Source organism: Heterodontus francisci, unplaced genomic scaffold (genome assembly GCF_036365525.1).
Source record: "Heterodontus francisci isolate sHetFra1 unplaced genomic scaffold, sHetFra1.hap1 HAP1_SCAFFOLD_96_2, whole genome shotgun sequence".
NCBI lineage: Eukaryota > Metazoa > Chordata > Chondrichthyes > Heterodontiformes > Heterodontidae > Heterodontus > Heterodontus francisci.
Genome location: NW_027141332.1, coordinates 56,697 through 69,586, shown reverse-complemented (window position 1 = coordinate 69,586; position 12,890 = coordinate 56,697).

Below are 12,890 nucleotides of genomic sequence, written 5' to 3'. Positions count from 1 at the left end.
TGTCGGAGGGTGAGTACTGAAGGGGTGCTGCACTGTAGGAGGGTTAGTACTGAGGGAAAGCTGCACTGTCAAAGGTTCAGGACTGAGGGAGCATTGCACTGTGGGAGGGTCAGTACTGAGGGACTGCTGCACTGTCAGAGGGTCAGTACTGAGGGTGTGCTACACTGTCGGAGGGTCAGTACTGAGGGAGTGCTGCACTGTAGGAGGGTTAGTACTGAGGGAGTGCTGAACTGTCGAAGGGTCAGGACTGAGGGAGTATGGCACTGTCGGAGGGTCAGTACTGAGGGAGCGTTGCACTGTTGGAGGGTTAGGACTGAGTGAGTGCTGCACTGTCTGAGGGTCAGTTCTGAGGGAGTGCTGCACTCTCAGTGAGTCAGTCCTGAGCGTGTGCGGCACTGTCGGAGGGTCAGTACTGAGGGAGAGCGAGCTGTCGGAGGGTCAGTACTGAGGGAGCGTCGCACTGTCGGAGGGTTAGTACTGAGTGAGTGCTGCACTGTAGGAGGGTTAGTACTGACGGAGTGCTGCAATGTCGGAGGGTCAGTACTGAGGCAGCGTCGCACTGTCGGAGGGTCTGTCCTGCGTGAGTGCTGCACTGTCGAAGGGTCAGTACTGAGGGAGTGCTGCACTGTCGAAGGGTCAGTACTGAGGGAGTGCTGCACTGTCAGTGGGTCAATCCTGAGGGAGTGCTGCACTGTGGGAGGGTCAGTACTGAGGGAGCATTGCACTGTAGAAGGGTCAGTACTGAGTGAGTGCTGCACTGTCAGTGGGTCAGTACTGAGGGAGTGCTACACTGTCAGGGGGTCAGTACTGAGGGAGAGCTGCACTGTAGGAGGGTTAGTACTGAGGGAGTGCTGAACAGTCGAAGGGTCAGGACTGAGGGAGTACGGCACTGTCGGAGGGTCAGTACTGAGGGAGCATTGCACTGTCGAAGGGTCAGTACTGAGTGAGTGATGCACTGTCGAAGGGTCAGGACTGAGGGAGCATTGCACTGTCGGAGGGTCAGTACTGAGGGAGCATTGCACTGTCGAAGGGTCAGTACTGAGTGAGTGCTGCACTGTCAGATGGTCAGTACTGAGTGAGTGATGCACTGTCGAAGGGTCAGGACTGAGGGAGCATTGCACTGTCCGAGGGTCAGTACTGAGGGAGCATTGCACTGTCGAAGGGTCAGTACTGAGTGAGTGCTGCACTGTCAGAGGGTCAGTACTGAGGGAGTGCTGCACTGTCGGAGGGTCAGTACTGAGGGAGCATTGCACTGTCGAAGGGTCAGTACTGAGTGAGTGCTGCACTGTCAGATGGTCAGTACTGAGGGAGTTCTGCACTGTCGGAGGGTCAGTAATGAGGGAGTGCTGCACTGTCGGAGGGTCAGTACTGAGGGAGGGCTGCGTTGTCGGAGTGTGAGTACTGAGGGAGCGTTGCACTGTCGGAGGGTCAGTACTGAGGGAGTGCTGCACTGTCACAGGGTCAGTCCTGAGGGAGCGTCGCACTGTCGGAGGGTCAGTTCTGAGGGAGGGCTGCGTTGTCGGAGTGTCAGTACTGAGGGATTGCGGCACTGTCGGAGGGTCAGTCCTGAGGGAGTGCTGCATTGTCGGAAGGTCAGTACTGAGGGAGTGCAGCACTGTCGAAGGGTCAGGAGTGAGGGAGCATTGCACTGTAGGATGGTTAGTACTGAGGGCGTGCTGAACTGCAGAAGGTTAGTACTGAGCGAGTGCTGCAATGTCAAAGAGTCAGGACTGAGGGAGTGCTGCACTGTCGGAGGGTCAGTAGTGAGGGAGCGTTGCACCGTCGGAGGGTCAGTACTGAAGGAGTGCTGCACTGTAGGAGGGTTCGTACTGAAGGAGTGCTGAACTGTCGGAAGGTTAGTACTGAGCGAGTGCTGCACGGTCAGAGTGTCAGGACTGAGGGAGTGCTGCACTGTCAGATGCTCAGTACTGAAGGAGCGCGGCACTGTCGGATGGTCAGTACTGAGGGAGTGCTGCACTGTCGGAGGGTCAGTACTGAGGGAGTGCTGCACAGTCGGAAGGTTAGTACTGAGCGAGTGCTGCACGGTCAGAGTGTCAGGACTGAGGGAGTGCTGCACTGTCAGATGCTCAGTACTGAAGGAGCGCGGCACTGTCGGATGGTCAGTACTGAGGGAGTGCTGCACTGTCGGAGGGTCAGTACTGAGGGAGTGCTGCACAGTCGGAGGGTCAGTAATAAGGGAGTGCTGCACTGTCAGGCGGTCAGTCCTGAGGGAGTGCAGCACTGTCGGAGGGTGAGCACTGAAGGAGTGTTGCACTGTAGGAGGGTTAGTACTGAGGGAATGCTGCACTGTCAAAGGTTCAGGACTGAGGGAGCATTGCACTGTGGGAGGGTCAGTACTGAGGGACTGCTGCACTGTCAGAGGGTCAGTACTGAGGGTGTGCTGCACTGTCGGAGGGTCAGTACTGAGGGAGTGCTGCACTGTAGGAGGTTTAGTACTGAGGGAGTGCTGAACTGTCGAAGGGTCAGGACTGAGGGAGTATGGCACTGTCGGAGTGTCAGTACTGAGGGAGCGTTGCACTGTTGGAGGGTTAGGACTGAGTGAGTGCTGCACTGTCTGAGGGTCAGTTCTGAGGGAGTGCTGCACTCTCAGTGAGTCAGTCCTGAGGGTGTGCGGCACTGTCGGAGGGTCAGTACTGAGGGAGAGCGAGCTGTCGGAGGGACAGTACTGAGGGAGCGTCGCACTGTCGGAGGGTCAGTACTGAGTGAGTGCTGCACTGTAGGAGGGTTAGTACTGACGGAGTGCTGCAATGTCGGAGGGTCAGTACTGAGGCAGCGTCGCACTGTCGGAGGGTCTGTACTGCGTGAGTGCTGCACTGTCGAAGGGTCAGTACTGAGGGAGTGCTGCACTGTCGAAGGGTCAGTACTGAGGGAGTGCTGCACTGCCAGTGGGTCAATCCTGAGGGAGTGCTGCACTGTGGGAGGGTCAGTACTGAGGGAGCATTGCACTGTAGAAGGGTCAGAACTGAGTGAGTGCTGCACTGTCAGTGGGTCAGTACTGAGGGAGTGCTACACTGTCAGGGGGTCAGTACTGAGACAGAGCTGCACTGTAGGAGGGTTAGTACTGAGGGAGTGCTGAACAGTCGAAGGGTCAGGACTGAGGGAGTACGGCACTGTCGGAGGGTCAGTACTGAGGGAGCATTGCACTGTCGAAGGGTCAGTACTGAGTGAGTGATGCACCGTCGAAGGGTCAGGACTGAGGGAGCATTGCACTGTCGGAGGGTCAGTACTGAGGGAGCATTGCACTGTCGAAGGGTCGGTAATGAGTGAGTGCTGCACTGTCAGAGGGTCAGTACCGAGGGAGTGCTGCACTGTCGGAGGGTCAGTACTGAGGGAGCATTGCACTGTCGAAGGGTCAGTACTGAGTGAGTGCTGCACTGTCAGAGGGTCAGTACTGAGGGAGTGCTGCACTGTCGGAGGGTCAGTAATGAGGGAGTGCGGCACTGTCAGAGGGTCAGTAACGAGGGAGTGCTGCACTGTCGGAGGGTTAGTACTGAGGGAGTGTTGCACTGTCGGAGGTTCAGCACTGAAGGAGTGCTGCACTGTCAGAGGGTCAGTACTGAGGGAGTGCTACACTTAAGGAGGGTTAGTACTGAGGGAGTGCTGCACTTTCGGAGGGTCAGTACTGAGGGAACGTCGCACTGTCGGAGGTTCAGTACTGAGGGAGGGCTGCGTTGTCGGAGGGCCAGTACTGAGGGAGTGCTGCATTGTCGGAGGGTCAGTACTGAGTGAGTGCGGCACTGTCGGAGGATCAGTACTGAGGGAGTGCTGCACTTTCGGAGGGTCAGTACTGAGGGAGTGCTGAACTGTCGAAGGGTCAGGACTGATGGAGTGCTGAACTGTCGGAGGGTCAGTACTGAGGGAGCGTCGCACTGTCGGAGGGTCAGTACTGAGTGAGTGCTACACTGTCAGGGGGTCAGTACTGAGACAGAGCTGCACTGTAGGAGGGTTAGTACTGAGGGAGTGCTGAACAGTCGAAGGGTCAGGACTGAGGGAGTACGGCACTGTCGGAGGGTCAGTACTGAGGGAGCATTGCACTGTCGAAGGGTCAGTACTGAGTGAGTGATGCACCGTCGAAGGGTCAGGACTGAGGGAGCATTGCACTGTCGGAGGGTCAGTACTGAGGGAGCATTGCACTGTCGAAGGGTCGGTAATGAGTGAGTGCTGCACTGTCAGAGGGTCAGTACCGAGGGAGTGCTGCACTGTCGGAGGGTCAGTACTGAGGGAGCATTGCACTGTCGAAGGGTCAGTACTGAGTGAGTGCTGCACTGTCAGAGGGTCAGTACTGAGGGAGTGCTGCACTGTCGGAGGGTCAGTAATGAGGGAGTGCGGCACTGTCAGAGGGTCAGTAACGAGGGAGTGCTGCACTGTCGGAGGGTTAGTACTGAGGGAGTGTTGCACTGTCGGAGGTTCAGCACTGAAGGAGTGCTGCACTGTCAGAGGGTCAGTACTGAGGGAGTGCTACACTTAAGGAGGGTTAGTACTGAGGGAGTGCTGCACTTTCGGAGGGTCAGTACTGAGGGAACGTCGCACTGTCGGAGGTTCAGTACTGAGGGAGGGCTGCGTTGTCGGAGGGCCAGTACTGAGGGAGTGCTGCATTGTCGGAGGGTCAGTACTGAGTGAGTGCGGCACTGTCGGAGGATCAGTACTGAGGGAGTGCTGCACTTTCGGAGGGTCAGTACTGAGGGAGTGCTGAACTGTCGAAGGGTCAGGACTGATGGAGTGCTGAACTGTCGGAGGGTCAGTACTGAGGGAGCGTCGCACTGTCGGAGGGTCAGTACTGAGTGAGTGCTGCACTGTCGGAGGGTCAGTGCTGAGGGAGTGCTGCACTGTCGGAGGGTCAGTACTGAGGGAGTGCGGCACTGTCGGAGGATCAGTACTGAGGGAGTGCTGCACGGTCGGAGGGTCAGTACTGAGGGAGTTCTGCACTGTCGGAGGGTCAGTACTGAGGGAGCGTTGCACTGTCAGAGGGTCAGTACTGAGGGAGTGCTGCACTGTCACAGGGTCTGTCCTGAGGGAGCGTCGCACTGTCGGAGGGTCAGTACTGAGGGAGGGCTGCGTTGTCGGAGTGTCAGTACTGAGGGATTGCGGCACTGTCGGAGGGTCAGTCCTGAGGGAGTGCTGCACTGTCGGAAGGTCAGTACTGAGGGAGTGCAGCACTGTCGAAGGGTCAGGAGTGAGGGAGCATTGCACTGTAGGATGGTTAGTACTGAGGGCGTGCTGAACTGCGGAAGGTTAGTACTGAGCGAGTGCTGCAATGTCGAAGAGTCAGGACTGAGGGAGTGCTGCACTGTCGGAGGGTCAGTAGTGAGGGAGCGTTGCACCGTCGGAGGGTCAGTACTGAAGGAGTGCTGCACTGTAGGAGGGTTCATACTGAAGGAGTGCTGAACTGTCGGAAGGTTAGTACTGAGCGAGTGCTGCACGGTCAGAGTGTCAGGACTGAGGGAGTGCTGCACTGTCAGATGCTCAGTACTGAAGGAGCGCGGCACTGTCGGATGGTCAGTACTGAGGGAGTGCTGCACAGTCGGAGGGTCAGTAATAAGGGAGTGCTGCACTGTCAGACGGTCAGTCCAGAGGGAGTGCAGCACTGTCGGAGGGTGAGTACTGAAGGAGTGCTGCACTGTAGGAGGGTTAGTACTGAGGGAATGCTGCACTGTCAAAGGTTCAGGACTGAGGGTGCATTGCACTGTGGGAGGGTCAGTACTGAGGGACTGCTGCACTGCCAGAGGGTCAGTACTGAGGGTGTGCTACACTGTCGGAGGGACAGTACTGAGGGAGTGCTGCACTGTAGGAGGGTTAGTACTGAGGGAGTGCTGAACTGTCGAAGCGTCAGGACTGAGGGAGTATGGCACTGTCGGAGGGTCAGTACTGAGGGAGCGTTGCACTGTTGGATGGTTAGGACTGAGTGAGTGCTGCACTGTCTGAGGGTCAGTTCTGAGGGAGTGCTGCACTCTCAGTGAGTCAGTCCTGAGGGTGTGCGGCACTGTCGGAGGGTCAGTACTGAGGGAGAGCGAGCTGTCGGAGGGTCAGTACTGAGGGAGCGTCGCACTGTCGGAGGGTTAGTACTGAGTGAGTGCTGCACTGTAGGAGGGTTAGTACTGACGGAGTGCTGCAATGTCGGAGGGTCAGTACTGAGGCAGCGTCGCACTGTCGGAGGGTCTGTACTGTGTGAGTGCTGCACTGTCGAAGGGTCAGTACTGAGGGAGTGCTGCACTGTCGAAGGGTCGTACTGAGGGAGTGCTGCACTGTCAGTGGGTCAATCCTGAGGGAGTGCTGCACTGTGGGAGGGTCAGTACTGAGGGAGCATTGCACTGTAGAAGGGTCAGTACTGAGTGAGTGCTGCACTGTCAGTGGGTCAGTACTGAGGGAGTGCTACACTGTCAGGGGGTCAGTACTGAGGGAGAGCTGCACTGTAGGAGGGTTAGTTCTGAGGGAGTGCTGAACAGTCGAAGGGTCAGGACTGAGGGAGTACGGCACTGTTGGAGGGTCAGTACTGAGGGAGCATTGCACTGTCGAAGGGTCAGTCCTGAGTGAGTGATGCACTGTCGAAGGGTCAGGACTGAGGGAGCATTGCACTGTCGGAGGGTCAGTACTGAGGGAGCATTGCACTGTCGAGGGGTCAGTACTGAGTGAGTGCAGCACTGTCAGAGGGTCAGTACTGAGGGAGTGCTGCACTGTCAGAGGGTCAGTACTGAGGGAGTGCTGCACTGTCGGAGGGTCAGTACTGAGGGAGCATTGCACTGTCGAAGGGTCAGTACTGAGTGAGTGCTGCACTGTCAGAGGGTCAGTACTGAGGGAGTGCTGCACTGTCGGAGGGTCAGTAATGAGGGAGTGCTGCACTCTCAGTGAGTCAGTCCTGAGGGTGTGCGGCACTGTCGGAGGGTCAGTACTGAGGGAGAGCGAGCTGTCGGAGGGACAGTACTGAGGGAGCATCGCACTGTCGGAGGGTCAGTACTGAGTGAGTGCTGCACTGTAGGAGGGTTAGTACTGACGGAGTGCTGCAATGTCGGAGGGTCAGTACTGAGGCAGCGTCGCACTGTCGGAGGGTCTGTACTGCGTGAGTGCTGCACTGTCGAAGGGTCAGTACTGAGGGAGTGCTGCACTGTCGAAGGGTCAGTACTGAGGGAGTGCTGCACTGCCAGTGGGTCAATCCTGAGGGAGTGCTGCACTGTGGGAGGGTCAGTACTGAGGGAGCATTGCACTGTAGAAGGGTCAGAACTGAGTGAGTGCTGCACTGTCAGTGGGTCAGTACTGAGGGAGTGCTACACTGTCAGGGGGTCAGTACTGAGGGAGTGCTACACTGTCAGGGGGTCAGTACTGAGACAGAGCTGCACTGTAGGAGGGTTAGTACTGAGGGAGTGCTGAACAGTCGAAGGGTCAGGACTGAGGGAGTACGGCACTGTCGGAGGGTCAGTACTGAGGGAGCATTGCACTGTCGAAGGGTCAGTACTGAGTGAGTGATGCACCGTCGAAGGGTCAGGACTGAGGGAGCATTGCACTGTCGGAGGGTCAGTACTGAGGGAGCATTGCACTGTCGAAGGGTCGGTACTGAGTGAGTGCTGCACTGTCAGAGGGTCAGTACCGAGGGAGTGCTGCACTGTCGGAGGGTCAGTACTGAGGGAGCATTGCACTGTCGAAGGGTCAGTACTGAGTGAGTGCTGCACTGTCAGAGGGTCAGTACTGAGGGAGTGCTGCACTGTCGGAGGGTCAGTAATGAGGGAGTGCGGCACTGTCAGAGGGTCAGCACTGAGGGAGTGCTGCACTGTCAGAGGGTCAGTACTGAGGGAGTGCTGCACTTAAGGAGGGTTAGTACTGAGGGAGTGCTGCACTTTCGGAGGGTCAGTACTGAGGGAACGTCGCACTGTCGGAGGTTCAGTACTGAGGGAGGGCTGCGTTGTCGGAGGGCCAGTACTGAGGGAGTGCTGCATTGTCGGAGGGTCAGTACTCAGGGAGTGCGGCACTGTCGGAGGATCAGTACTGAGGGAGTGCTGCACTTTCGGAGGGTCAGTACTGAGGGAGTGCTGAACTGTCGAAGGGTCAGGACTGATGGAGTGCTGAACTGTCGGAGGGTCAGTACTGAGGGAGCGTCGCACTGTCGGAGGGTCAGTACTGAGTGAGTGCTGCACTGTCGGAGGGTCAGTACTGAGGGAGTGCTGCACTGTCGGAGGGTCAGTACTGAGGGAGTGCGGCACTGTCGGAGGATCAGTACTGAGGGAGTGCTGCACGGTCGGAGGGTCAGTACTGAGGGAGTTCTGCACTTTCGGAGGGTCAGTAGTGAGGGAACATCGCACTGTCGGAGGTTCAGTACTGAGGGAGGGCTGCTTTGTCGGAGGATCAGTACTGAGAGAGTGCTGCACTTTAGGAGGGTCAGTACTGAGGGAGCGTTGCACTGTCAGAGGGTCAGTACTGAGGGAGTGCTGCACTGTCACAGGGTCAGTCCTGAGGGAGCGTCGCACTGTCGGAGGGTCAGTACTGAGGGAGGGCTGCGTTGTCGGAGTGTCAGTACTGAGGGATTGCGGCACTGTCGGAGGGTCAGTCCTGAGGGAGTGCTGCACTGTCGGAGGGTCAGTACTGAGGGAGGGCTGCACTGTCGGAAGGTCAGTACTGAGGGAGTGCAGCACTGTCGAAGGGTCAGGAGTGAGGGAGCATTGCACTGTAGGATGGTTAGTACTGAGGGCGTGCTGAACTGCAGAAGGTTAGTACTGAGCGAGTGCTGCAATGTCAAAGAGTCAGGACTGAGGGAGTGCTGCACTGTCGGAGGGTCAGTAGTGAGGGAGCGTTGCACCGTCGGAGGGTCAGTACTGAAGGAGTGCTGCACTGTAGGAGGGTTCGTACTGAAGGAGTGCTGAACTGTCGGAAGGTTAGTACTGAGCGAGTGCTGCACGGTCAGAGTGTCAGGACTGAGGGAGTGCTGCACTGTCAGATGCTCAGTACTGAAGGAGCGCGGCACTGTCGGATGGTCAGTACTGAGGGAGTGCTGCACTGTCGGAGGGTCAGTACTGAGGGAGTGCTGCACAGACGGAAGGTTAGTACTGAGCGAGTGCTGCACGGTCAGAGTGTCAGGACTGAGGGAGTGCTGCACTGTCAGATGCTCAGTACTGAAGGAGCGCGGCACTGTCGGATGGTCAGTACTGAGGGAGTGCTGCACTGTCGGAGGGCCAGTACTGAGGGAGTGCTGCACAGTCGGAGGGTCAGTAATAAGGGAGTGCTGCACTGTCAGGCGGTCAGTCCTGAGGGAGTGCAGCACTGTCGGAGGGTGAGCACTGAAGGAGTGTTGCACTGTAGGAGGGTTAGTACTGAGGGAATGCTGCACTGTCAAAGGTTCAGGACTGAGGGAGCATTGCACTGTGGGAGGGTCAGTACTGAGGGACTGCTGCACTGTCAGAGGGTCAGTACTGAGGGTGTGCTGCACTGTCGGAGGGTCAGTACTGAGGGAGTGCTGCACTGTAGGAGGTTTAGTACTGAGGGAGTGCTGAACTGTCGAAGGGTCAGGACTGAGGGAGTATGGCACTGTCGGAGTGTCAGTACTGAGGGAGCGTTGCACTGTTGGAGGGTTAGGACTGAGTGAGTGCTGCACTGTCTGAGGGTCAGTTCTGAGGGAGTGCTGCACTCTCAGTGAGTCAGTCCTGAGGGTGTGCGGCACTGTCGGAGGGTCAGTACTGAGGGAGAGCGAGCTGTCGGAGGGACAGTACTGAGGGAGCGTCGCACTGTCGGAGGGTCAGTACTGAGTGAGTGCTGCACTGTAGGAGGGTTAGTACTGACGGAGTGCTGCAATGTCGGAGGGTCAGTACTGAGGCAGCGTCGCACTGTCGGAGGGTCTGTACTGCGTGAGTGCTGCACTGTCGAAGGGTCAGTACTGAGGGAGTGCTGCACTGTCGAAGGGTCAGTACTGAGGGAGTGCTGCACTGCCAGTGGGTCAATCCTGAGGGAGTGCTGCACTGTGGGAGGGTCAGTACTGAGGGAGCATTGCACTGTAGAAGGGTCAGAACTGAGTGAGTGCTGCACTGTCAGTGGGTCAGTACTGAGGGAGTGCTACACTGTCAGGGGGTCAGTACTGAGACAGAGCTGCACTGTAGGAGGGTTAGTACTGAGGGAGTGCTGAACAGTCGAAGGGTCAGGACTGAGGGAGTACGGCACTGTCGGAGGGTCAGTACTGAGGGAGCATTGCACTGTCGAAGGGTCAGTACTGAGTGAGTGATGCACCGTCGAAGGGTCAGGACTGAGGGAGCATTGCACTGTCGGAGGGTCAGTACTGAGGGAGCATTGCACTGTCGAAGGGTCGGTAATGAGTGAGTGCTGCACTGTCAGAGGGTCAGTACCGAGGGAGTGCTGCACTGTCGGAGGGTCAGTACTGAGGGAGCATTGCACTGTCGAAGGGTCAGTACTGAGTGAGTGCTGCACTGTCAGAGGGTCAGTACTGAGGGAGTGCTGCACTGTCGGAGGGTCAGTAGTGAGGGAGTGCTACACTTAAGGAGGGTTAGTACTGAGGGAGTGCTGCACTTTCGGAGGTTCAGTACTGAGGGAACGTCGCACTGTCGGAGGTTCAGTACTGAGGGAGGGCTGCGTTGTCGGAGGGCCAGTACTGAGGGAGTGCTGCATTGTCGGAGGGTCAGTACTGAGTGAGTGCGGCACTGTCGGAGGATCAGTACTGAGGGAGTGCTGCACTTTCGGAGGGTCAGTACTGAGGGAGTGCTGAACTGTCGAAGGGTCAGGACTGATGGAGTGCTGAACTGTCGGAGGGTCAGTACTGAGGGAGCGTCGCACTGTCGGAGGGTCAGTACTGAGTGAGTGCTGCACTGTCGGAGGGTCAGTGCTGAGGGAGTGCTGCACTGTCGGAGGGTCAGTACTGAGGGAGTGCGGCACTGTCGGAGGATCAGTACTGAGGGAGTGCTGCACGGTCGGAGGGTCAGTACTGAGGGAGTTCTGCACTGTCGGAGGGTCAGTACTGAGGGAGCGTTGCACTGTCAGAGGGTCAGTACTGAGGGAGTGCTGCACTGTCACAGGGTCTGTCCTGAGGGAGCGTCGCACTGTCGGAGGGTCAGTACTGAGGGAGGGCTGCGTTGTCGGAGTGTCAGTACTGAGGGATTGCGGCACTGTCGGAGGGTCAGTCCTGAGGGAGTGCTGCACTGTCGGAAGGTCAGTACTGAGGGAGTGCAGCACTGTCGAAGGGTCAGGAGTGAGGGAGCATTGCACTGTAGGATGGTTAGTACTGAGGGCGTGCTGAACTGCGGAAGGTTAGTACTGAGCGAGTGCTGCAATGTCGAAGAGTCAGGACTGAGGGAGTGCTGCACTGTCGGAGGGTCAGTAGTGAGGGAGCGTTGCACCGTCGGAGGGTCAGTACTGAAGGAGTGCTGCACTGTAGGAGGGTTCGTACTGAAGGAGTGCTGAACTGTCGGAAGGTTAGTACTGAGCGAGTGCTGCACGGTCAGAGTGTCAGGACTGAGGGAGTGCTGCACTGTCAGATGCTCAGTACTGAAGGAGCGCGGCACTGTCGGATGGTCAGTACTGAGGGAGTGCTGCACAGTCGGAGGGTCAGTAATAAGGGAGTGCTGCACTGTCAGACGGTCAGTCCTGAGGGAGTGCAGCACTGTCGGAGGGTGAGTACTGAAGGAGTGCTGCACTGTAGGAGGGTTAGTACTGAGGGAATGCTGCACTGTCAAAGGTTCAGGACTGAGGGTGCATTGCACTGTGGGAGGGTCAGTACTGAGGGACTGCTGCACTGCCAGAGGGTCAGTACTGAGGGTGTGCTACACTGTCGGAGGGACAGTACTGAGGGAGTGCTGCACTGTAGGAGGGTTAGTACTGAGGGAGTGCTGAACTGTCGAAGCGTCAGGACTGAGGGAGTATGGCACTGTCGGAGGGTCAGTACTGAGGGAGCGTTGCACTGTTGGATGGTTAGGACTGAGTGAGTGCTGCACTGTCTGAGGGTCAGTTCTGAGGGAGTGCTGCACTCTCAGTGAGTCAGTCCTGAGGGTGTGCGGCACTGTCGGAGGGTCAGTACTGAGGGAGAGCGAGCTGTCGGAGGGTCAGTACTGAGGGAGCGTCGCACTGTCGGAGGGTTAGTACTGAGTGAGTGCTGCACTGTAGGAGGGTTAGTACTGACGGAGTGCTGCAATGTCGGAGGGTCAGTACTGAGGCAGCGTCGCACTGTCGGAGGGTCTGTACTGTGTGAGTGCTGCACTGTCGAAGGGTCAGTACTGAGGGAGTGCTGCACTGTCGAAGGGTCGTACTGAGGGAGTGCTGCACTGTCAGTGGGTCAATCCTGAGGGAGTGCTGCACTGTGGGAGGGTCAGTACTGAGGGAGCATTGCACTGTAGAAGGGTCAGTACTGAGTGAGTGCTGCACTGTCAGTGGGTCAGTACTGAGGGAGTGCTACACTGTCAGGGGGTCAGCACTGAGGGAGAGCTGCACTGTAGGAGGGTTAGTTCTGAGGGAGTGCTGAACAGTCGAAGGGTCAGGACTGAGGGAGTACGGCACTGTTGGAGGGTCAGTACTGAGGGAGCATTGCACTGTCGAAGGGTCAGTCCTGAGTGAGTGATGCACTGTCGAAGGGTCAGGACTGAGGGAGCATTGCACTGTCGGAGGGTCAGTACTGAGGGAGCATTGCACTGTCGAGGGGTCAGTACTGAGTGAGTGCAGCACTGTCAGAGGGTCAGTACTGAGGGAGTGCTGCACTGTCAGAGGGTCAGTACTGAGGGAGTGCTGCACTGTCGGAGGGTCAGTACTGAGGGAGCATTGCACTGTCGAAGGGTCAGTACTGAGTGAGTGCTGCACTGTCAGAGGGTCAGTACTGAGGGAGTGCTGCACTGTCGGAGGGTCAGTAATGAGGGAGTGCTGCACTCTCAGTGAGTCAGTCCTGAGGGTGTGCGGCA